Source organism: Peromyscus maniculatus, chromosome X, assembly GCF_049852395.1.
Source record: "Peromyscus maniculatus bairdii isolate BWxNUB_F1_BW_parent chromosome X, HU_Pman_BW_mat_3.1, whole genome shotgun sequence".
In the NCBI taxonomy this organism is placed as follows: domain Eukaryota; kingdom Metazoa; phylum Chordata; class Mammalia; order Rodentia; family Cricetidae; genus Peromyscus; species Peromyscus maniculatus.
The window spans coordinates 65,678,972-65,705,861 of NC_134875.1; the positions used below are offsets into that span (position 1 = coordinate 65,678,972).

The following is a 26,890-nucleotide window of genomic DNA, read 5'->3' on the forward strand; positions in this document are numbered from 1 at the left end:
TATGTATGTATGTATGAGTACCCTTAGCAGAAAGAGCCTTCGAATTCCTATACAGCTTATTGAATAGATAGGCTGGACATTATGATTTTTCTAGACATAAGCAATTAATTGTTAATTGTTACCTGGTCTTCCTCACTAACCACAGACTTATTTCTCTTTGTGCCACCGATTCCAAAACTTCACCAAGAAAAAAAACTGTCTTGAATGTTTTAGTCAGAGCAGAGGTTAAATTGGTTGAGAAAATGGATTTCTGAGTTACAAGCCAGACACCAATTCTACCACTAATTGGCTTGCGCTAATCTTGGGTAACTTACTTAGTAAAGTAAAAGACACTTTACTCTTTTTTAATAGTATTTTATTGTATAATTAACTTAATTTCACATAACAGCTACGAATTTCCCCATCCTCCCTCCTCCCATCTCTCTGTTCTTCCTCCTCCCATCCCTCAGTCCTCCCCCTAATCCACCCCCATTCCCACCTCCTCCAAGGCAAGGTCTCCCCTGGGGAGTCAGCCCAGCCTTGCAGACTCAGCCAAGGCAGGTCTAGTCCCCTCCTCCCTACACCAAGGTTGAGCAAAGTGTCTCAGCATAGGCCCCGGGCTCCAAAATGTCAGCCTAAGCACCAAGGACAGGTCCTGGCTCCACTGCCTGGGGCCCTCCCAAACAGTTCAAGCTAATCAACTGTTTCACTTATCCAGAGGGCCTGGTCCAGTTCCATGGGGGTTCCTCCGCCATTGGTTCACAGTTCATGCGCTTCCACTAGTTTGGCTATTTGTCCCTGTGCTTCCTCCAACCATGGTCTCAACATCTCTCTCGCCGATTGGAATCCCGGAGCTCCACCTGGGGCTTGGCTGTAGATCTCTGCATCTGCTTCCATCAGACACTGGATGAGAGTTCTATCATGACAGCTAGAGTGTTTGGCCATCAGATCACCAGAGCAGGTCAGCTCAGGCACTCACTTGACCATTGCGTTGGAGGTATCTTTGTGGATTTCTGGAGACCTCTCTAGCACTCTGCTTTGACACTTTACTCTTAATACTTAAGCAATAGCTCATAATCTGTGAACTGTCTGAAAGTTGAAATGAAGGAATGTAGATAAAGCACATACATGGTACTGTGAATGACGGAAAGCACACAAGAATGAAAGCTCTGAGAACCAAGGTAATGTTTCTCAACTGAATGAATGCATAACAGTGTACTGCTCACTTCTTTGTAAATTATAAACTACATGACAGTGGGTTTTGCTTGAGGAAAAGGTAGGTGATATAGACTCATTCTTCAATGTATATAGTATAGTGTGAAAATTAGGATGATAAAACTAATGAAAGCCATATTGGATAAACAATGCAGTCGGGGTGTATATAAGGTATAATAGGGGCTCTCATAAGTGTGTCCTGTAGGTACATTCACTGTAACCTTCGTTACATTTCATTTAAAAAATTGAAATATAGATAAAAATCGAAGAACTATATAATATTCTGTACACTGGTCACTTGTAATCTACAATTAACATTTAACATATTTGTTTTATCACTTATATGAGCACTTTACATTCATTCATTCAGACACAAAGTCTGATATATTTTGGCACATTTTGAAGTTGCTGATATCTGTATACTCAACTGCACAGAATACATATCATTAAGTGAAGTTAAATATTTACTCATGTTCCCTTTCAAGAGGTAAAATTTACATAGTGAAATGCACATATCATATGTACAAAATGTCTTCTGACAAAATTTAATACCTATGTAAATCAGCAGCTGTAAACATCTGTAATATAATAACAAGGACAACAATTTCCTTAATTCATTTGTCTGTCTTTTTTCCATAAAGTTGTCATCTCTCCCACAGTTGCAAATATACTTTTGATTTTTTAAAGAAGAAAAGGGAAAATATTTTATGTACCAATCAAAAGGTTCATGATTCATTCATTCCTCTATACTGAAAGACAGTTGACAAAAGCAAAATTTACATATTTATTTGGCATGTTACATATGATATGAGAATCTTTAAAGACCTGAATAAATACAAAAAACTGTGGAGTTTTGTAGAATGTATATAAGAGTATGTTTGGAAGACAAGCGGACATGCTCTAATGGCTATAAATTGTATGTGGAGTTGTTGTTTAAAAAGGACTGGGTGTTAAGGTTCTTTTCTGTCTTAACTTTCCTTTGTTTCCTTCAAAGGGAGGGGTCCCCTGCAGGAAGGATTGCCCTGGAATAAAGATTGTGGATCTGCTTCATGAGGAAACTTGGCAAAGAGAATTCTAATTTCAATGATCTGTTTCAGAAGACAAGGTAGATGGGTGAAAGTCAGCTCTGAGGTCTCACATGTGTGTATTTTTCTATTTCCTCTAGTTTAAATTGCTTGCTAGACTGGGATGTCATATTTAGGGCCAGTGTGTCCTGAACTACATCATTTCTTTTTAAACTTTAAGTAGCCTCCTTGAGAGCACAATGGAGTTCCTATCAAAATATAAACAGTGTTTTCTACAAAAATATTATCACTTGTGGAAATCTGAAAAATTTTAAATTAAAAAACAAACAAACCAACAACTCCCCAAGTTTCTCTTTTTCTCCATTTTGGTCAAGAGGGGAACATTTTGCTCTGCCATATATTGCAACCATAATGTGGTACTTCTTCTCAGGCTCCAAACCATGAAGCTGACATATCATGAATTGAGATAACTGAAATTTATGACTACAGATAAACCATTTTGTTTATAAAGTGATGATTTTAAATATTTGTTCTAAAAATTGAAGGTTGAGTATATCATATTCCAGATCATTTCCAGATAAAAAATCATGACTATTATCTCCTTTTTTCCCCCTGGAAGTAATTTTTCATAAGTCTTTCACTTAGATCTTTCAATTTTTTAAGCTTAATTTTTGTATATTTGGGTAAGCTAAAAATTTATTTTCATTCTTTTCCACATAGATAACATCAATTTTTGTCATATACTTCTTGATATATGTTTATTTTTGAAATGCCTATTATCTGGTTTATATGATTGTGTTAATGCTATTATGACAATCTCTTGAGTAATATTTTACTCTAATTAATTAATCATTCATTTTCTTCTAGCTCTGAATGTCTTCAAACTCATTGTGTAGTCTGTTATTACCTTGAAATCTGATGCTCTTGCCTCCATCTCTCAAGTGTTGGGGTTACAGGATACTCTACTACACCTGGCTTTTTTAATAGGTCTTCAGCTGGAAAATATGAGACCTCCAAATTTGTTCCTTCTGTTTTAATATCATTTAGTGTACTTAGAATTCTTCTGGTTTTCATGTGAATTTTAATATGTATGCAGAAAGTGCTGTTTGTATTTTGACAGGAAGTTCATTGAATCTAGATTATTTTTGGATAATTCTGACATTTTACCCATAGTAAATCTTCAATTACATGAACAGAGTGAATTTTTTTCAATTTTTTTATTATTAAGAAATTTTCCATTCATTTTACATATCAACCACAGATCCCCTCTCCTCCCTCTTCCCACCCCCCAGTCTTCACCCCAACCCACTGCCCATCCCCACCTCCTCCAAGTCAAGATCTTCCACGGGAGTCAGCAGAGCCTGGTACATTCAGTTGAGGCAGGTCCAAGCCCCTCCACACTGCACCAAGGCTGCGCAAGTTGTCCCAATGTAGGCACTGGGCTCCAAAAACTCATTAATTTATTTCTTTGTTCCCCAGAAGTTTTGTAGCTTTTAGTCCATTTTTTTCCTCAGGTGAGCTTAATCTGAAGTGATTATTCTTTCTTTTTGGTGTTGTTATAAGTGTATTCTTTCTTACTTTTCTATTCCTATTGTTACTTTAGTGAACATAGGATGATCATAACATTGTGCCTACAATTTTGCAAGTTCTTTTAATGGTTTTGTATACCTTTGTGTACTTTTGGGTTTTTCATATGCAAGATCATGTGATCTTTAAACAAAGATTAATTCTCTTGTTCAAATTGGATTCCTGGCTTTTATTTCTGTTTCTAGCTTAGTAAATCTGGTATTTCCTTGAGTAGAGAAAATTACCTACTTCTGATCCTAGAGGAAAAAGCTTTGATTGTTTCACAGTTGAGCATATATAGGCTTGATTACATTGACATATTTTCTTTTTATTTCTAATTTGTCATAAGTTGACTTTTTTAAGATTGGAAAAGGTTTTATATTTTTGTAGAATGCTTTTGTGCATCAACAGTCCCCTTATCTTTGCTGCTAAACAGTATTGTATTGTATGTATATTATACAATTTACTTAGCCATTCTCATTTAGCTGCATACTGGTTTGTTTCAAGTATTTATCTATGATGAATAAATGACTGCTGTGGGATGTTCTGTATGGCAAATGTGTTGCTCTGATTGGTCAATAAATAAAACACTGATTGGCCAATGGCTAAGCAGGAAGTATAGGCAGGACTAACAGAGAGGAGAAAAGAAAGAACAGGAAGGTAGAAGGAGTCACTGCCAGCTGCCGCCATGACCAGCAGCATGTAAAGATGCCGGTAAGCCACAAGCCACGTGGCAAGGTATAGATTTATGGAAATGGATTAATTTAAGCTATAAGAACAGTTAGCAAGAAGCCTGCCACAGCCATACAGTTTGTAAGCAATATAAGTCTCTGTGTTTACTTGGTTGGGTTTGAGCAGCTGTAGGACTGGAGGGTGACAAAGATATTTGTCCTGACTGTGGGCAAGGCAGGAAAACTCTAGCTACATATGACCATATTTTAAAACATTAAAAGTCAAGACAATTATTTCCATCTGCTATTTCCTATGCAATATACAATTATACTTATTGTCTTTTTACTGGCTTATCATGAAATTTGTCTCAGTGGATGATGTTTTCATAATATTTGCAAGAGTTCAAACTATACATATACATAATTTATTTTTCTATCATTTTAACTTTTAGAAGATTTTCCTTGATCTCTTGTTATTTCTTAAATAGTATAAACTCATTTTCTTTCTGTGTCTTTGCTTTCATTTGCAATTGAAAAATAAGAGTAATAGATGATACTTGGGTTATTTTTCCGTGTTTGATTAAAACTCTATATCTCCTGGAAAATCCATTACATGTTTGTAGAAACCACACATGCAGTTGAAGGATTGTTTAATCATGACTCAGTGTAGATTAGCATTTAGTGCCTAACAGCTTCTTTTGGGTATCTAGTTTTTTGTTTACTGATTTATTCTTCCCTTCATCAATTTATGAATCCACACTGAGCCCTATACTTTGTGGCTTTGGACATAAAATTGTGATTTAATATAGCTCATTCCTTTAGTTAATAGCCTAACAAAGGAGGAATACATCAATCTAAATATAAAATATATGATTAAAATGGAGCTGATAATAAGGAAAGGTACCCAGAGCTATTATAATACACAGCACAGGGATATGATCTTTTTGGGTACAGGGAAGGGGGATGACTGAGAAATAATTCCTTAAAGATATCTGGGCAGAAATATGAATGCTAAATGGGAGTTAAACAAATGAAGCAGAAGCTGGAAACGGAAGTGCAACCAATGCAGGAGGAGCAGCACATACAAAATCTCCAAGGAATAAAGGATCATGAAAAGTGCAAAAACTGGCTAATGGCCCACGTGGCTTGAGCACCAAAAAGTATGGGGAGATTTGGGGATTACAGGCTAGAATAAAATACAGGATTAATCATTTGAGGTCATCAGAAATCAAATCAAAGATGTTGATGTGCATCATTCCACCAGCTGGGTATTAATATTTTGTGTTTCATACTTTTACTTTGGCTGTAATGTGAGGAATAGACTTCAGAGGGAAAGTATGGGAGCAGAAAGAAGATTGAGAAAACGAAGGCTTTAGAAATGGACTAGGGTATTGAAAACTGAAAAAAAATATAGGCAGAATCTAGATCATTCTGAAAGATAAAAACAATGAAAACTGGGCATGAGATGTGGCTATGAACTCATCAGGGTATTCTAGACTCTGTATTAGGGATTTAATTCACCTGAGTGGATGAGAATATCACCATTTACTCTACTCATATGATACACTCCCTTGCAAGGTCTTACTCTATACACTTATACACAAAAATCTCTGATACTGCCAAACTATTCCTTAAAGTTGCTGCAAATTTGTGCAAACGGATTTTAGATTTCTGATTATGAAAGTTGAGACACTGACACTAACCTAAAGACATTTTTGGATGAATTGGAGAAGTGAACCTGAGCCTCATCTTGTGACACATTAAAATGGATTTCACATGAGTGTTACAAGTATGACACTTTGAAGATTATTCTAATATTATAGTGTGGTGCTAGAGAGCCTTGAGCAATACTGTAAAGGGTACCCCCTTGTCACAGGTGACATTTTTGGTAGTTATTTTATAGTTCAAAAGGGACTTTGTTATGCATGAGGTGCCTTCTAGTGGCCACTTAAGGAAATTGTTCAACCTGTACACAGGAAAATAAGGCAATGAACTGGAAATGGGCAGTGATTTGAGAATAGATGGACCAGTCACTACAGTTAGGAGTTTTGAAACATGACAGTAAGTCCAAAATATAAGGAACTACAAGGTAAAATATTGAGCTAAGAAGACTCTTTTCTGACTAGAAGCCCAATTCCTACTTTATCACAGCAGGGATTACCAACAAGGAAGGAAAATAATGTGTTAAGTGGAGAAAGCAAGTTAGATTTGATGATCAGAGATCAAATCAATATCTACATTAAATGATTCATTGCCTGGTAAAAACCTTGACAATCTTCACAAATCTATGCTCTGGAAATAGGATGCTTTAGTACACTATGGTTATTATTTTTTTTTCAGAATTTTTATCCTTTGTTTCAAGTGGAATCCTCATGAGAGGTAAGATCATGGGGTTTCTGAAAATCCCATCTGCTGTATGTTTTCTTCCCTCTCTGTACAACCTGGTTGCTTTCAAACTGATACTCAAACAAGACAAGCATCCAGGTTTACCTGATGCCAGCTGGCTTCAACAATGTTAACATAAGTCAAAAGGTTGAGTCATAGTGGGGAATTTATTCATCTGCTTTTTAAAAAAAGGACTATCTGCAATTCATATCAGGGCTAGAAATTCAAGTTTCAGTACATCATTTGAAATTCTCATTATTCAAAATCAACATGGGTGGTGATAAGCAGCCATGTACAGTTTGGTAGCTTAACCAAGGTGCCCAGGTGCTTACAGGACATGTCAGCCTAGAAATCCTTTAGTTTTATCTGTATCCAGGAAGAGTCATAAGAATGAAATGTGTCTTACATAGTAGTTAGGTCACTGAAAGCGTTGCTTTCTTAAGCATGTAACTTGCTACCAGAAAAGGTAAGGAACCTGTAGTAGATTACAGAATGAAAACTTTTAATGTGAGAAACAATCGTACTACAGAACAGTCAGTCCCCTGAGAACTGTTTTCACACAAATCTGCCATGGGAAATGTCCCCATCACCTTGACAACTACCCAGGAAATTTGTTTGAGAATTATGATGCTGGGTTTTTTTGGGATTTGTTTTTATTTATTGTAACATTTATTTACATGAGTCACCTTTAAAATTTAGTCTTCATAATGCTCTATAAAGAGTGAAAAGTATTATTGACTGAAAAGGATATTTAGTTGTTTTCTACATTAAAATATGGTAAGTGAGCACATTTAGAACACTGAAACTAAGTTACATATTCAGGAAATATATGTATCTGGAAGAGAAAAACGTTGCTTGGGTGGGTCCCTTCCAAAGTAAGTACATTATTTACTATTGCAAGGGATACTGAGGATGCTTCACCCAGCGGTCTCGGGTTCCATAAACTTTGTTTTCTTAAGGATTGTTGAAGATGCATCTATATCGTCCTCTTATATAGTAATAGCCAGTTTTAAATTCCAGGGTATAAGTAGCTATCCCTGATTTCCAATTCATATTTTGCCCATTTTAATGATCTAAGTTTAATTTTCAAAAGTAATGACTTCTTAAGATTGAAATATCGACAAGCCATATGACAATTCTCTCTGAAAGAACCATAGAACAAAGGTGACAAGTGAAACACATTTATTTTCCTGCAACATATCTAATTGTGACAGGATTTTGCCTGAAGCTTTGCCCTGTAGGGTGCTGGGAGTTGATAGATATCTTTATACCTTTGAATCAAATTATTTACTTCAAATGTACAGAACTGTTTTAAAAAATACCTTTTTAGGTAATAAATTTGATTTTTCTGAATTACCCTGTCATCAGTGGAGATACAGATCTTAGAATATATTGTGTCTGCTACATTGAAGAAGTGTTTTAGGATTATATAGGTGTACCTTCATTCTGTATAATACAGGTACTTCTCATTACTTTTCATGGGAATTAACAACTTTGGTACCTAATACTGATGACATATCATTTACTATGGTAGAAAGCAACAACAGTTCCACAACACCCACCACCTATCTTATTCACTTACTTAAATTTACTTCCACCCTACAGGAAAGCTACTGAGTAATACACCAGTATCTCATCAGTGTATTACATCCTTTTCTGTTCTACAGCATAAGTGCTCATTTTTAAATCCCGAGTTGCAGTGCAGACAGGCTGATTGATACAAGGCAAATGGAGAGATACAGGTCACCTCAGAGGAGAGTTCAAAGGCATAAAGGCCTGGTATATTTTGCCAGAAAAACAGTATTGAGCAGTAATCACAATCTATTTTTCCTTTTGTGAAGACTTCATAGAATGTCACAAAACTTATAGAAGTAATTAAACCAAGACAGGGCTAATATTTTGATAAAAGAAATCACCTATTTAGAACACTTAGAAAAAATTGAGATAGTCATAGATAAAGCTACTGTAAATTTGTTTATTCATTGGTAGATAGGAAACATTTAATAAAGATGTTAGCATTAATCATTGCATTAGGCTATAATTTTTTCTTCTTTCTTCACAATATTATATTTACTCAAGCTTCTGATGAACTCTGTTGAACTCAATACACTGTCTTTACATGGGAGAAATACAGGATGGAATAAGTTATGCTTCTACTGAATTATGGTTTATCTTTGCAAAGGTAGTCATGAAACAGTATCTTTCCTCATATATACTAGATAGCTTAGAGTCAATACTGTGTTCTATTTTTCATATTGTATCAAGTTTCATGGCATCCTTTCCTTGCTAATATGGCATTCTTAATTCTCTCTTCATTGCTCTCTTTTCTCCTTTATTTAACAGTCTTTTACCTTTACTTCATTTTATTGGTTCACATAGTGTTTATGAACTTCCGATTTGCTTTATAATGTTTTTGAAAAATGAGGAAAGAGAGAGAAGGAAGTAAAGATGAGAAAGATAGAAGAAAATAGCTTGCCTAATCAACACATTTTGTCTTTTATCTCCAGGGTGAATTCAAATTTCTGGGAGGAAGGCAGGACAGCAATTTCAATGAAATAATCAATTACACACAGCTGTGAGGCTCAGGGCAACTGACGTCCAACCTAACATTAACATACAAGTAAGTTGTAAGCTCTTCAAGTAGGAAAAAAAAAAACCTCTTGGAAAATATTTCTTATACTAGGGCAGGAATTGACCCCCTTGTCTCCTCTATTCTTTCACTGTAACTGTGTTATGTATTTAACATTTATTCAGACATTTATTATTTATTCAGACTCCTCAACTAATTGTCACTGTTTTCTTCTGACTCAGAAAAAAGGCAGATAAGAAGAAATAGGCTCATTTCTATGATCTATTCCTTAAAGTTAAGCTGTTATCACAATATGGTCTTGCTTATATTACTTTCAACTAATTGTTCATGCCACCCCCTTGGTTTTATGTGTGATGATTACTGTCCTTTAAATACACTAATTTCTCATCCAACAAATTAGCAAACTAGCAATTTTTCTAGACACAGCTTAAATTATCCTTTCCTAGGTAGTCTTTCTGAACAATTCCACACTGTTTGAATGCTTGCCTGAGTATTGCCATAATATCCTTTACCTACTCCTTGGCACACATTCAATCTATTTATACATCTTTCTAATAGATTCTATGCAACTTTAGGGGACAAGAATGTCATCTTTATTCATTGCTGTTCATAGTGCCTTTATTCATATCTTTTTGCAAGATGTAGCTAATCAAATGAGTTGCAGGATAGTCTGAAAAAATTGTTCAGCAGTTTAAACTATCAGAGACTCAGATGACCTAAACACATTGAGAATAGAGTAGATTCTTTGACAGTTTTATGATTTGACTAATTTTGAAATAGACAAAGGCATAATGTCATATAGCTGTCTATATGTTTCATTTCATGCCTGTGTAGTTGGAAAAATTCTATGATACAGCCTTGTTGTTAGATGAGCTTGCAAGGGCATTCTTCTGCGGGTGACAGCTGTCCCACAGAGTACCTGCTTTTGGCCTATCTGTACTAAGCCTCAAATCACTAGGTAATTTTCCCTCCAGTGACTACGTACATTGAAAAGCCCCCCGTAATTGTTTTCAACCCTACGGAGGCAGTTAAACCCTTCAGTTGGTAAGGACACAACCCAATTATAGCTAGAACTGCTACATCTTTTAGATAAAATCAGTAATGCTGATATTTACTAAGGCGCTGGATGCCTGAATTCTGCGCTGTGTTGTAGAAGAATTTCTCATTTTCCTCAATATTGTGTTATAAGTTCCATTTCTGAAATGCAAATATCATGAGATGCCCTGATGTGCCAAGTTCTTAGCTATCAGTATGTTTTTAATGGGAATCTGAAAGTTTAAAATTCTCATGCAAATAGACTAATAGAAATCCTAATTATTTTAATGTTAGTTCAAATAGGTTAGGTGTCAGAGTTCCTCTCCTTGATGAATTTCTGAAATTACTTGTTATTTACTATGGTCACATAATTGTACACTTAGAAAATATTTTTTCCTGAACATGTGGCAGAGCAAATTATAACACAGGAGGGGGGTTAATGAAATTGTCTGCCAGTAGAGTAAATAATCGAGGAACAGAGAACTGGGTATTAGGTTGATTAGCAGCTTCGTGCCCTAAATCATGCCTTGTTAGAAGTAGGGAGTCTATTCAGTGTTTAAGTGGAAACAGATGACTTGAATTAAGCAACACTACACACCTAATGCTTTTGTGATGATGAGCAATTTTCTGGTTTTTCTCTCAAATTGTTTAATTACAGCTGTAAAACTGTACTGATACTAAAAATATTTCCTTTCTTTACTGTGGGATGTTGTGCTGTATGATGTGAATATGTGTTTCTCTGATTGGTTGATAAATAAAATGCTGATTGGCCAGTCGCCAGGCAGGAATTATAGGGGAGAATTCTGGGAAGAGGAAGGCTGAGTCAGGAGTCGCCAGCCAGACACAGAGGAAGCAAGATGACAAGGCAGAACTGAGAAAAGGGAACAAGCCACATGGCTAAACATAAATAAGAATTATGGGTTAAAATAAATGTAAGAGCTAGTCAGTGATAAGCCTGAGCTAATGGCCAAGAAGTTATAATTAATATAAGCCTCTGTGTGTTTACTTGGGGGTCGTGAGTGGGAGAGATTTGTCCTGACTGCCTGCTGGCTGGGACACAGGAAAATTTCTCACTACATTTCTTATCTGTCATAATCTATTTAAAGGATAATAGTGATGACTTTTAGAGATAGTTATGAAAATACCAATAAATACGTTCTCCCAAACATGGTACCAACTAATTATATAATCTATAAAATTCAAAACCTTAGTTTAAAAAGCATGTGATTCTTTATTTGGTAAATATTTGTGTACTTAAGAGCTTACATGAAGTTTTGGGGTATTTTACCTTACCCTTCACTATCCTTACTCTAAATGAGAAGGGACTTTTGTAAAGTCACATATCTCCTTGGTATCACATGGACAGCCACAGAATAAACTTGATTTAAATATTGTCAGTTTGATTATTTGTTTTTTGAAGTTGCATTGTTTTAGCCCTTTATTAATAGCACAGCTTCCAAAATAATGACAGTATTGGCGAAGACAGTTTCAAATTGCATATATTTGCTTTGCAATATCCTATATTCCTAAAGTATTAATAGGGCAATTTTTATGATTCTTAGTTTATAGAAACAAGAGATGGTTTGATATCTGTTCTATAATTACAAAATATATTTTAATATGAGTAATTTTAGCTAGTTCTTGCATTATTTTGGGGCACAGGCGATGAATGTTTTCAAGTAAATATACTATAAAAACAAGTATAAATGGTAAGATGCAAAAAATTTGTTGATATTAATTAGACATTAGACTGAGGCAAAAAGTATATGTGATATTCATGTTCCAAATAGTAAATGCACGAATGTCTTCTGGATTAGAATGAGATTAATATTTGCCATATAATAATTGATAAGTGATTTAATAATAGAATGTAGCCCCCCAAAAATTGAATAAATATAACATAAAGGGATTTTTTTGTTTTGGAAGAATAATGGCTAATACACTGAAAGGAGAATCTGCTAGATAAGCCAGAGAATGTCATGCTTTGCTCAGAGCTCTCAGAATGCCGCAGTGAACAGGGCACAATTTTCCTAATTGGCAATGTGCAAGTTTCTGAGGAAATTTTTCTTGAATATTTTAGTTCAGTATTAGTAAATTATATAATCAGTGTTTACTTCATTCAGTAAGACATTTATATTTAAAGGAAACTATTTTTCGCAAACCAGTAGCCTGTTCCTCTATATTTCAAAGTTAATTTATCTATGAATGATATTCTACTATAATCATAAATCAGTTCATTGTTCAGCCATCATCAAAGAAGCTTCTTCCTGCAGGAGAAGGGAACAAATACAGAGACCCATGCCAGGTATTATACAGAGAGAGAGACCCTGAAACACACACAGCTTTATATGAAATATTTCCTTTAAATCTCTCCCCTCAGAACTCAGTGTACTCCAAGGAAAAGGAGGCAGAAAGAGTATAAGAGCCAGAGAGGCAGGAGGACCTCAAGACAATGAGGTCCTGTAAATCAACATGACCAAAGTTCATATGAACAAATAGGGACTGAAACAGCATGAACAAGGCCCACATGGGGCTATACCAGGTACTCTGTATATATATTTTAGTGTTTTGATGGGATTCCTGAGGTTGTGAAAAAGTGGGCTCTGATTCCTGTGCTCTTTCTTGGGCTCTTTTCCTTCTCTTTGTCTACTCTTGTATGTTAATTTTTGTTTGATTTCATTATATTTTATTGTTATCCTTTAGAAGCCTGTTTGTTTTCTAATGAGAGAAAGAAAAGGAGTGGGTCTATATGGGAGAAGTTTGGGGAGGAACTGGGAAGAGTAAAGGCAGGGGAATATTTAATCATGATACATTATGTGTGAAAAAATACCTATTTTCAATAAAAGGAAAAATAAGTAAAGGTTAGTTCATTTGTATGTAAAATGACCAAAGCCTACTAGTCATTCCATAAAAATAATACTGATATCATGCTAATTATCTTGAAGTAAGGTAATAAAATGGTAACTAAAATGAATCACCCATGCATTGTCAAATTCAATGAATTGTTTTAAATACATAGCTCTCAATCCTGGCTTCATACTGTAAAACAAAGAAATGCTCTGTAATTTAGAGTGAAATGCTGAAAATAGACTTTAACATGCTGATACATATATCTACATATGAGCATGAGTTTCATGGAACTGTATGAAGGATGAAAGGCAAAATTTATAAAAATGTTTTGGTGCAACAAAATAAAGAGCAATATAGTGTGATATTGAAAAATTTACTTTCTGAGGAAGTGTTTTTTAAATAATAACTAAAACCCGGCTTATTAATGCCAATACATGGAATGGTAAAAAGTAGTACTCACCAATTTCTGAGATCAGAGTTCTGATGTATTTATATTTTTAGGTAAAGTCATTTAAAAGCTATTCAAGAAGACCAAAAGCATCTGTAATCTAACAAACTTGAGAATAATGGGACATAGTCAATGGATAAGATATTTATAATAAGATAGAGGGAAAGGTAGAATACCTTATTAAGTATTCTTCCAGGATGGGGTTTGTTGTGAAATATTGTACAAATAGTAAAAACATGCATGTGAAGATTTTTAAAAGGATTAGCATGGGGATTGATAGATGTCTTGGTGCTTAAGAGTACTTGCTATTCTTGCAGATGAACTGAGTTTAGTTACTAGGACCCATATAGCAACGTACAACTCTATGTAACTCCAGTTTCAGCAGATCCAACACTGTCTTCTAGCTCCTACAGGCACTGGACACAAGCTGCATCTCAATACATGCACGCAAAATTCTAATACACATACAGAAAAATAAATAATAAAACAAAAAGATCAAAACAACGTTTTGAAGAACTAAGAAAAGTGAACATATAAATAAGTTGCTAAAGAACATAAATTGTCTCATCAGCATCATAACTAATTTCACTAGGTATCCATATTCTGAAAATCTGAAATTGTTCTAAAATCTAAAATTATTTCTAGCCTCACATGATATGCTAAAGTTTTAGATTTTGGACCGTATTGGATTTTGTTCCATTTTAGATTTTGGATTTTTAGATTATGAATGCTCAACTAGTAATGTGTAAAAGAATACTCTAAAAACATAAATCTCTAAAATATGAACCACTTTCTGTTCCAAACAATTTGAATTTAGATAACTCTATAAGATGAATTTCATCTCTCTTTTAATTCTGAAATTTGGAGTGACGGTGTCTTGGTGTAGCCTCCTCTAGAAACTTTGACTCTGAGTAGGTCCATTCTGTTTTTACACTGATTGATATTAGGGCATAGCATGGAGTGCTCTTGACACGAAAAATATATCTAGACAGTATATGCTTAATCTAGTATGCACAAGCATGCAATGAACTTCAAACAACCTTGTTTTGTCCTACAATGTTGTGAGAAATAAATATTTTAAAAAAATGAAAATTTCATTTCATCCCCCTTTTGCAATTTTTAGCTTGCTGTTTCTCCTTAGCTTTTTGGAAATAACTTTTTGCCAGAGTAAACTAGATATTACATCTATGCTGCAACCTCCAACCATTACCTATACAGAGATAATTTTTATTTTACTGAGAAAAAAACCAGTAGGAGATCTGTAAACTAATAAGAACTGTTGAAGACATTCTTGCTAAATGCAGGCACTAAAGGGGTATCCTGGATTTGTGATGTTGAAAAAAATATGGACTACCTGAATAGATGCATAATCTTTATTTTGTTATATTTTTGTGTGTCTGTGTGAATATTTGCTATGTTATGTGTATTCTGTCTGATGTCCACAGAGGCCAGAGGAGAGGAGGGCATCAGACCTCCTGGAACTGAAAACACATTTAGTGGAGTATTCTGACTTGTGTTCTAGGAACCAAACTTAACCTGGAACCTCTGGAAGAGCAACAAGGTCTCTTAATAGCTTAGCCATTTTTCCAGCCACTGAAATATAATTTTTAATTGAAAAGTATCATATTTTGTAGAAGAATTGGGCATGAGGCATAGGAAAATGATAAGGACAGCAAAAATGTTTTTTAAATAATAACTAAAACCCGGCTTATTAATGCCAATACATGGAATGGTAAAAAGTAGTACTCACCAATTTCTGAGATCAGAGTTCTGATGTATTTATATTTTTAGGTAAAGTCATTTAAAAGCTATTCAAGAAGACCAAAAGCATCTGTAATCTAACAAACTTGAGAATAATGGGACATAGTCAATGGATAAGATATTTATAATAAGATAGAGGGAAAGGTAGAATACCTTATTAAGTATTCTTCAGAATACTTTTCAGATTTCCCTGATGAGTCAAATTAGGGAACTTGTCTGTCCCTTGTATAAAATCTATTCCCTGTGTGCTATTTGTAAAGCTTTTATACCTATTATTCTGCAATCCAATTTCATTAAAATTTTATTTGGCTATCTTCTATCAAACATCTGGTCTTCCTATTGAGCATGGCCACAGACTAGAATAGTAAGAGGATAAATTTAATATGCCAAAAAAGAGGATAAAAACACAGAACTGTGTGCAACTGGGGTGAACTATAGATGTTTCACATCTGGGGAAATCTGGAATGTTATGAGATTCAGCAATATTAAAAACAGCAATTTTAAGAAGCTTTGAAATAGTCCTTATTCCCTGAGAACCCCATTCCATCTATAAGTTTAATTTCTGTAAGACATGTAATGGTTAACATATATTCCTGCTCCTTATCCCCTCTAAACATCTTTAAAATTTCTCAAATTGTTAAACAATGGAGAAAGACCTTATATAAAATGTTGGTCTGCTGGCAGTGGTCCAGAGGGTGCCTGGACTGGTCTACTCTGGTGACCAGCCTAGCAAATAACCTAGCTGTCATCATAGAGCCTTTGTCCAGTGACAGTTGGAGGCAGATACAGAAATCCACCACCAGGTACCAGGCTGAGCTCCAGGAATCCAATTGAGGAGAGAGAGGAGAGATACTGCAGGCGAGGGATGTCGAGATCATGATGGGAGGACCTCAATTGGGGGGATGTGGGGATGCGGGGTGGCTTGGGAAAGAGGGCTGGGGGGGGGTGGGAGGAAGGAGGAGGGGGCGTCTGTGGATAGCATGTGGAGTGAGTAGAAAATTTCTTAATAAAGAAAAATGAAAAAAAAAAGTTCTCCAGGGATCAGTCAAATAAACATTTCCCAGAGCATATAAATCTATTTGAAGGAGTTAATCACTAGGATGTTGGCCAGACCTCAAGGAAGTGATAAGTACATCAAATAATTCCATGAAATATGAACTTTTGCTTGACTGATTTGACCTTCAGAATGTATTTGCAACAAAGGTTCTGGTAAAATCTTCTGCTACATCAAGCGGGGTAATGAATTATGAATCTTTAGAAGATAATGATTAGAGGTAAGACAATGGGATACAATTAGAAACATTATTGCTGATCTTGAACATTTACATTTAACAGATGCTTTATTAACTCGGGGACATTAAGAATGCTTTCAAAGTAAACCTACAAAGGATGGCATAGAAAAAAAGCTAGTAAGGTAATACTTTATAAGGACATTTCTGCTACATGCTAGATAGAAATTCATTGATATATTTTGAATCCTGGAAGCTTTTTGGTTATTCTTTGTGAATGTTTAATGTGTTTGAGTGCTCAGCTTAAGAAAAGAAAGGAAAATAATTTCCCATAAGATGTATAAGTATATTGGTGCTATATTCACAATTCTATCCAAAATGTTGGGAATTATGTATCTCTATGTCATTCTGAATATTTCAAATATACAAAGGAATTAAAAGGTAGGTGAAATTAAGTCAGAGACTGTCTTCTGAAACGTGCATTACACTTTAGTGGCAAACCTCACACTTTTATTTCAGGCAGAATGCCAGTGCATTCCCAGCCAAAGGCATTCATCATTATATCTCTTCTTTATTATTTTGTAGAAATTAATACATATGAAAAATATTTCCTCTAGGGCAGTGAAAAATTCAGTTCATATATGTTAGACAGCAGCTGTGGTGGCTTACTGTGAGAAGATATCAATTAGTTATTGGAAGTTCTCACTGATGATGACTATGTGTTTGTCTAATCTCTCATTTGTTTAATGGACAGGCAGCCAGGATTAAGAGTTAGAGAATCTGGGGAAAGGGGGCAAATTTGAGCTTTCACATACATTACTTGACTATGATGAGGTAAATTTTTATGCTTGTTCCTGAAATTCGTACCTTGAGGCCCTAACTCCTGACACCTTAGAATGGAGCTATATGGGAGATGTGGGCTTTCAAGATGTAGTAAATAAATATGTCACTGCGATGGACTTTTATCTAATATGATTAGCCTCTTCACAGGGAGAGGAATTTTGGACACAGATAAATGCCAGAGGAACCTCTTGAAGCTAGAGAAGATGGCTATATGCAATAAAAGGGAAAAGGTTACTGGAAAAAATCCTGATGACACTTTTATCTCGAACTTGTAGCAACCAGAACTCAAGAAAATATATTTCTGTTTAATATTCCAAGAACTTCAAGAAAATATGTACTTCAGAACTGTAAGAAAATAAATTTCTGTGCAATACTCAACAATCTGTGTCTGTGGTACTTCGTTTCAGAGTGTTAGCTGATCAATGAAGATTTTTAAAAAGGTTATTTATTTTTCTGTGTATGAGTGTTTTGTCTGCGTGTATGTCTGTGCAGCACAAACCTGGCTGGTATCTTCTGAGGCCGGAACAGTGATTTAGACACTCTGGCACTGAAATTGCAGATGATTGTGAGCTACCACATGAGGTCTGGAAAGCTGGGTCATCTAGCAGAACAACCAGTGCTCTTAGCCTCTGAGCTACCTCTCTAGTCATCAATGTACTTGTCTTACTTGTTAGTTCTAATTTTTGCATTGAAGATGATGATAAAATATCTAGCTCACACTAGGCACTAAATAAATGTAAGCTGTTTTGTCATTGTGCATTGTAGAGAGATGCTCTGATCTATATAGTTTTTCATTCCCTTCATTCATTGTAAGTGGTATAGTGATTGGTTATTTTCAGAATATTGTTTAATAATCATATCTATAGACTCTAACTCAAGATTTTCCACTGCAATTGTATTATTGGAGCCAAATAGTCTCATGTACACCCCTTGCTTAAAATTCTTTAATTCCAAGTTTGCCAGAATATTTCATGAATTAGTGGAACAGACTCATTTGGGGCTGAAAAGAAACATTTCCTACATTAGCAAATTTTGACGGAGAAAAGTAAAAGCTCATGAGATTAAAAATAGTGATGGTTAGGACTTACTTTCATGTAGAAATATTCATTCCATGACTTTATTTTATTTACTTTAGCTTGGCTCCAGTATAAAAAGAAACATGAGAAAGAGTTTGCTTGTTTGTTTGTTTGTGTCCTCTATTTTCCATGAAAGTGCATATGCCTTTGCCATTGTATAAAGACAAATGAAATTTTGGCACTCAATTACTTAGTTGGCTGAAAGACCAGATATTGAATCCAGTCAACCTCAGTAACTGTTCATGAAACAAGAGAAAAAGCAGAAACCTTGGCAGACCAGATGGTATACTCTGGAAATAATGTAATTTTAATTTTGCCAGATTAGATATTATCAGTGCATTTGATCAGATATAATATTCTGAGATTTACTTCAGTATTGTTTGACTTCTCTGTTGTTAATAAATGATCTTTTGAGCAAAATGACTTATGATTTTGAATTGTCAATGGTTTAATGGGCTATTACTATTACTGTTTTTAGAAGAGTCCCTAATAACATTCAGCAAAATTTTCTGGACTGACTGGACCCCCCATACATATTTCTATAAGGAAAATAGATGAAACAACCAAAGGAGAACGGATAATTTCAAAATGGGGCTTACCTGATAAATTAATATACTCTTCATAACCTTTAGCTTTCTCTCTGGGATCTGACAGGACAGAAGTATCCTTTTATTATATTCAAAGTGCTCAGCACCATCTGTAACTATGTTGTTCCCACAATGGTACCACCATAATTGTTACCAGCTGTAAAGAAATGTTTATTAACAGAGCAAGGATTGATTTAGGAAAATAAATTCACCTCAAAGATTGATATAAACTATAGCATGAAGTGTTCTGTAATCAGTGGTTGGTTAAAAACTGAAGAAACACAACTTTCACATCCACATGATTCTGAATGAAGAAAGCATACATAACACAAATGACTGCTGTAAGAAGTATGACCGTATGCTCAGCTCATATGTTAAGAACTCTGTTTCTTTGTTTATTTTTAGTATGGCTAGGGAGTGCCTACAAAACTAAATTCCATGAGCTTCTTGCAGCATGAGATAGCTACTCATAGAGCAATTCTTCTTTTCACATCATTTGGATAAAGTAGATTACACTGAAGTGAACAGTAGCAGGTGTTCTGAGAAGATGCTGACCTTTTGACCTAAATTTTTCTATTATGCTTGTTTTTTCTTTGCTGTTCTTTTTTTCTTTCCTAGTGCTGCAAGACTCAGATACTGCTTTATGATATTTAATTCATGTCTTTTTTATCAATATATTTCTTCCTATAGACAAAAGAGTTGGACAGGTGTAGTCTGTATAATATTCAGCATATTATTCAGTCCTATCAATTCATATTTCATAAACTGAATAAGCACAAGTAATTAGTCTCCCCCACTCTAATGCATAATGCAGTTCTAAACAACTTGATTCAGCTATAAATGTTATCTTTCCTGTTTATTGAAAATAGATTTGTTTTCATCACAGTATATATCCTGATTACATTTTCCTGCCTCTCTACTCTTCCCAGTTCCTCCCTGCCTACCTGGGTCTACATCCCCCCTTTCTGTCACTCATTAGAAAACAAACAGGATTCTAAGGGATATTAAACTAAAATAAGATAAAACAAAAACTCACACATCAGAATAGGAAAACAAACCAACAGAATGAAAAGAGCCCGAGAGAATACACAAGGAACAGAGACCCACTTTTTTGCACAATCTCAAGTCCCATAGAAACACTAAACTGGAAGCCATAACTTGTACATCAAAAGAAACTGAAAACATATATGTTTTCACTTGTATGGGATATATACTTTTGAAAAGTAGCTTTATTAAGCTCCAAGGGGACATTTGTTATTGTTGTTGCAGCTTTTATTTCCAGAGGATATCAGAGAAAAGTAACATTGTGTTAAGGATTTATCATCCATTTCATAGCTTCCCACTTCTGATTTGTATTTCTCATGACATGCAATGTAAGATGACCATTCAGGTTTTATCTCTATTTACAAACAATACACATGAAGATCAAAATGCATTCAAACAACAGTACAAACCTTTAATCCCATCACTTGGGAGGCAGAGGTATGTGGATCTCTGTGAGTTTGAGACCAGCCTAGTCTACACGGAAAGTTTGAGGAAAGCCACAGCTATATAGTAAAACCCTGTCTCATAATAACAAAACCAACTCAATAAATAGAATGAAACAGCTCCACTCAGCCAAATAACTATTATGATTCATATTTTACTAAATTATGCAACTTCTTTAACCATATTAGACTCACCAAATCAATCATTTCTTGGTGTCATGTAGATATATTTATAAAATATTGTCCTGGAGAAAGACAATTTTAATAGCTTCATTCTCCACCCCCTAACAGTAAAATGCTCTCATTTGGACTCTAAAAGAATATATATATATATATATATATATATATATATATATATATATATATATCCTTGAGCATTCAAAATATTGGAATACTCAACTGTCACAATGATATTTCCATTCACACTTTCTACTATTGTGTTTTCACTGCCAATTTAAGATTAGCAATCTTCTACAGAATTGTCTTATTAATTTTTGTGATCTTTAAAGAGACATTTCCAAGTACACTTCTCACATAGGTACATAGGAATATGACCAAGAGAGATTTAGTAACTGTCTTTAATATATGAGGTATACTAACACCTAACATTATGAATAAATACTCAGTCTAAAAGATACTCTTATGTTTCTGAGATGGTACAGAACAAAGAGACTGGCATTCCAATGAGTTTCTAGATACATAACTATTTATATATTAAATGGAATGGAATAATAATGTAAAGATACTGGCATAGCTTTTAAAACTTCTTTAAATTTTATTTTTTAAATTATAATATAATTACAAAATTTCATCCTTCCCGTTCATCCCTCCAAATCCTCCCATTTACCCCTCACTCCTCTGTTTTAAATTCATGGCTTTTTTTTTTTTTTACTAATTGTTATTGCATAAGTTTTAAAATCATTTTAATATCATATGTTATTAGTTTTAGATTCATGAAGAAATGATTCCAAAAACAATTCCTGAAATATTTAAATACCTTTAGTATGGTTTATGAAAATGATTTTATTTGAAAACTTAGAATAATCAAGGGTCAATACAATTACTATTATTAATAGGTTCAAAAGAAATTATGCTATTACGCTTAGCAAAATACAAAGTATTTATAAATTATAAATACATAACATAGCATAGCAGTAGAAGAGACCATGATTTGGATTAAACAGGTAGCTGAATGGGAAACTTCTGTAGTGTTTCTCTGACTCCATTTCCTTGTCTGTAATATAAACAACATAGTAACATACAAAATTGCATATAATTCTTTAAAATTGATTGTTTTTATTATGGAACTATGTATTATGTGATAATTTATACATGATAGGATCCTAGTCAAGAGCTCAAGAATCATTTAATGCTATTAAAGGAACTACATTTTTTCCTTACATGTTTTCTACAATTTTAGTTCAAAAGGAAGATACAATTTATAAAGTACAACATAAAAGGAGGCTTCTAAAAGTGAGTAACTCATTGATTTCAGTGAAAGATTAAAGAAGCTAATATTTATGGTGACTTAGTGATCAAAATGTGATATAAATATCACAGCTGTTCACCAGTATTTAATGCCTTTCTATTTTCAGTCATACAGAAGGGTCTCAGTGCTTTTGTGTTGTCTACTTCACCTTATAGGTTCCAAATTGTCCTGCTAATGAAAGGGAAATGCTTTAAGGTGCACATATTTTGGAATTACAACCATCTTGCTGAGAACTTCTAAAGAACTGACTAGACCAGAACTGTAGTACATCAGGATTCACAGTATAATTGGCATTTAAATGTGTATGTGTATGTATCTGTATAGACTAGTTGAAGTATATACATATGTAACATATAATGTATATAATATATATGCAAATCTCAGAGGGTGGTTGTCCTAACTTACTAACCATATGCATAACACCAAATGCATATAATGCCCCTAGTGAATGTTAATCAAATGAAGAAGTTATTCCAGTATTTTAGATCTGTAAGAGACTGCTTTCCTTACGGGATCCCTTCTAAAAGCTGAATCCTTATCAGAATTCATCAGAGAGTGTCACAGAAGGTTTCTATAAACCCATAAGCTCCCAAATCATTCTCTCAGTCTTAATTTTTGTAGCAACTAGCAATCCAAGACAGAAATCTAAAGATAATGCTTGATACCACCCTCCTCACTTTTTCATCTTCCACAATGTTTCTGAGCCATGTCTTTTATTTTTGGTTCCCCAAATATCTCTCAAATCTGTTCTCTATATGATACTTTAAAAGTTCTTTTATTTTTGGATGCCATGATTTCTTTCATGGATAACTGATACGCATTACTAACTGTTCTTACTTGTAGTGATGCCCTTCTTCACTGTATTTTGACCTCTTCATCTAAAATGGACTGTTTCCAAATCAAATAGGATCGTGTTACATACCCCCTTAAATTTGTCTCTTATTGCTTTCTTGACCAATTTCAGATTCCCTTAAAATGGCAAATGTAGTTTTCCACGGCCTTCTGATCTTTTCTGTGTGTGTTTCAGTTACATTCAATTATTCATTTTTTTTAAAAAAAACAAACCATATTTTTCTTGTTGTGATTCCTCTCACTTTTACTTTAGCTTGGCATATTCTTATTTCGGCTCCTCCTTTTTTAGCCAAATTTTGTTTGTCCTTTGAGTCTCAGCTTAAATGCTCATCCCTGCTGGGAATACTGGCAGACCTCTCCCAAACTGCTCCTCCATAGCACTTCCTGCTTCCTCTCACACAACATGAAAGTACAGCGTATTGACTGTTGTCAGACTGTTGTGGATTTGAGCATCTGCTCTGCCAGCCAGTAAAGGAGTGACCTTGGGCAGGTTGTATTATAATTACAATACTTTGCTTATATTGTTAAGATCAGATGCTTTTAGTATAGCATGATGATATGGTGTTTAATAAATGCTAGCTATCATTGATACTTTGCTTACAGAGACTATTTTTCTAGATTTCCATTACACTTTCAGGTTTGTGAAACGTTTATGTCTTCTATAACATTAAGCTTTTTTAAATAAGTGAAAGGACCCCTATTCATGGTGACAAATACTCTGATTTTCCTAATGCACCAGCCATTTTTATTCCATTCCTTTGGAAATGTTTAGCGAAACTGGTCTAACTGAACAAAATATTTTCAACAGATAGAACTCATATTTAACATTTTGAACTAACATTTTGAGGGCACAGATCATTGTGTCTCTTAATTATAGAGGTGCCATCTATATGCAGAAGGCATACACTCTCTTATGCGTGGATATTAAGATACCATGCTAAGTGATTGTCTTGGTCAATATCTGAGGTTGCCTGTACTTTATAGAGTAATTTCCTATGCTTAAATAATCCCATAGAGGCTCCATTTACCGAGTCTTTGGAGATCAGCTGCTTGATTATCAGAGGAAGTAGCTAATAGAGTAAAAAATATTTTCCATACTATTTGAGATGGAACTATATTCTTCTTAGAGTGCACTCTTTTGCCAAATGGTTAGCAAATATCCTCAGAATAACTATAACTGAACAAAATTATAAAGGCTTGTGCTCAGCCCTCAGAAGACCACATCATATGATTTCTTTGTTTAACAATCTGAGATTTCTTTTCTGACTATAGTTGCATGGTTTGATGTTAAGGTACCAGAGACACACATATCATTGCTACCTTTTATGTAACTTAATATCTTTTTGTTATTTGGTAGTAATTCATTAGTAATCCATTATAAATGAAATAGAATTAGTACCATGAGATATGATAAAGTTATCAAATGGCTGTCCCTAAATTTCCTATAAGTCTAGTAAATGTTCTCTGACAATTTATTTTATTTTGGATACAATGTTTAACACAAACATGAATAAGTCTGATGCATAAAAAGCCCTCTGTTAAGAGCATGAAATGTAGGCTTTGTCCACAACTTTGAAATCAACAAAGGAAAACCAATGAAACCCTTAATCTAGCCATGGATAAGTGCCCTTTTGGTGCCCTTTTTCTGTTATTTCTCTTTAAGCCCATGCATTACAATGCTAGTGGGAGAAAATAGTCAGATGTCCAGATTTATACCACTTAGTTACAAAGGTAGATACCAGCCTTATAACTGGATCCATAGTGAGTCATCCCTGCAGAAGTGAGCATTATTGAATCCAAGAATAAAACCTTTGTATTTATCTGCTAACATCTTCTCCATCCACTCTTCCAGGTATGTATAAACATGTGAAATATGGCTCTTTTCAACGTATTACCTTTTTATTATTTTTTGTTGTTGTTCATTTGATTGGAAAACACAAAGTTGTCCTTAAGAAATTTTATTTTACCTTCTTCTTACTGTTAAACAGAAAGTTCCAATACAGAAGACTGAATGATTCGGTTTAATTTTGAACACCACTACAAAAAAAAACACTGCTATAAAATTATTTGAAGAAAAGCAATGAGAAAATTTGCAAACTTTTTTTTTGCTTTCCATTAGAATGTTATAGGGAAAAGCATAGGCCTTTGTGCCGCTCATCAAAGCTTCACCAGTGAAGTGAACTGAGTTTTAGATGTATTTCTACCTTTGTTTCCAAGTTTTAAAATGTGCAATATTTCAGACTTACCAATAGGTGGCAATATAAGATAAGGAAGGTGATTAGCAGCCAAACAGGCGAAACAGGCCTTTGTAAAATAACCTAGGTTAGGCAAATTCAGAAATAAAAAAAAGTGAAAACTGCATTTAATATTATTTTCCTAGTTAGATAAGGCAAAACTAGATTTTTTTCCAGAAAAACATTCTAAGAAGACACATGATTTGCAACAATTAGTAACAGTAGTAGCTAGTCAGTTGTGAATTCCTTCTATTGTAATTTAAATTTTTACCAAAGGTTGAATTATTTAGAGCTTTGTGTGGAATTTCAGCAATTTAGCACATGTTAGGCTTTTGAAAACATAGCACAATCAAATGAACACACACACACACACACACACACACACACACACACACACACACACACATACAAAGATGGCCTTGGCAGCTTTGACCTTCAAAGAAATGACTTATAAGCTAAGAAATGCATGCAGGGAATGTGTTACTTAACTAACCATTTCAGTAGGACACACTTTCCTTCTTTTATAACTTGGAACACGTGTAGTTAGATTTTATTCCATTTATATTTTGTCTTATTCTTCTTTATTAATGAATTTGTTATTTGCATGTAAGTGTCCAATAAGCAGTTAGCTTTTACGATCAATTTCAAGCTATTTAACAGAAATAGGAAATAAATAAGAGAGTGGGCTACATATATTTGAAGTTTGTTTTGGGACCACGTTTTTAGACATTTAATTGAAAAGAATCCTAATAAAACATACTTCATGCTGGGGATTCAGGCAGCTAGCTATCAACAATGAAAAGCATGCATTCATGACAAATAATAATAAAAAAGAAGCCTTAGCTTAAATGTTACTTTGTAGTTTTGATTCTGTGATCTCACGACTGTAAGAGAGTCATCTTCCTTTTCTTGCTATGACTTTTCAAATAGCTTTTTTTCTTTCTTTCTTGTTTTCTTTTCCCCCTTGTGGTGTTTAGGAAAAAATAGTATGAAGGGGGCAAAGAGGTTAAAAGAAGTTAAATAATTGTTTAACCTTCTTAAACTTCTAAAAATAGACTCAGACTTTTTTTTATATGAAGACACTGTTAAAAATGAGCTTTTCATCTAGTTTTGGAAAGATGTGTCAGAATGTTGAGAACTCCTATAGGTTTATATTCCCAGTGTTTACTCACTAGGTCTTGGGAGATTACTCCCTTGGAAAATTGAATTTAGGTGAATTGGGGCGACTATTTTAGTTGATTCTCTGCATCTTAAGGCTTTAATTCTCAGAGGTACCATTCTGTTCTAGGAGCCAGAAGAAAAACAGAAGACTTTCCTGGATAAATGGCTTTGCTTCACCTATTCCTTCTCTAGCTGTCTGAATACAAGTGACTCTTGAAGGTAGCTATTGGGTTTTGTCTGTTGTTTGTTTTCCCAGGATTGCATTTGGTGTGTTTTTCTCTTATGTTTTTTGAAATATGCTTTGGCTTCACAGTCTAACACGGTGCACAACATAAAAGCAACCTGAATAAAAGTCTGTTTAATTATTTCAGGTATACATGATGAAATATGTTTATATATATATATAT

The 26,890-nt window shown here is 34.3% G+C and overlaps 1 long non-coding RNA gene across 1 annotated transcript; it reads left to right on the forward strand.

The window, feature by feature from the left end:
- Positions 1 to 26,705, forward strand: LOC143270948 (uncharacterized). Its single transcript, XR_013048139.1, has 3 exons — positions 1 to 2,334; positions 9,349 to 9,461; positions 26,611 to 26,705. It is a non-coding gene; the product is annotated as an uncharacterized LOC143270948 (long non-coding RNA).
- The last annotated feature ends 185 nt before the right edge of the window (positions 26,706 to 26,890 follow it).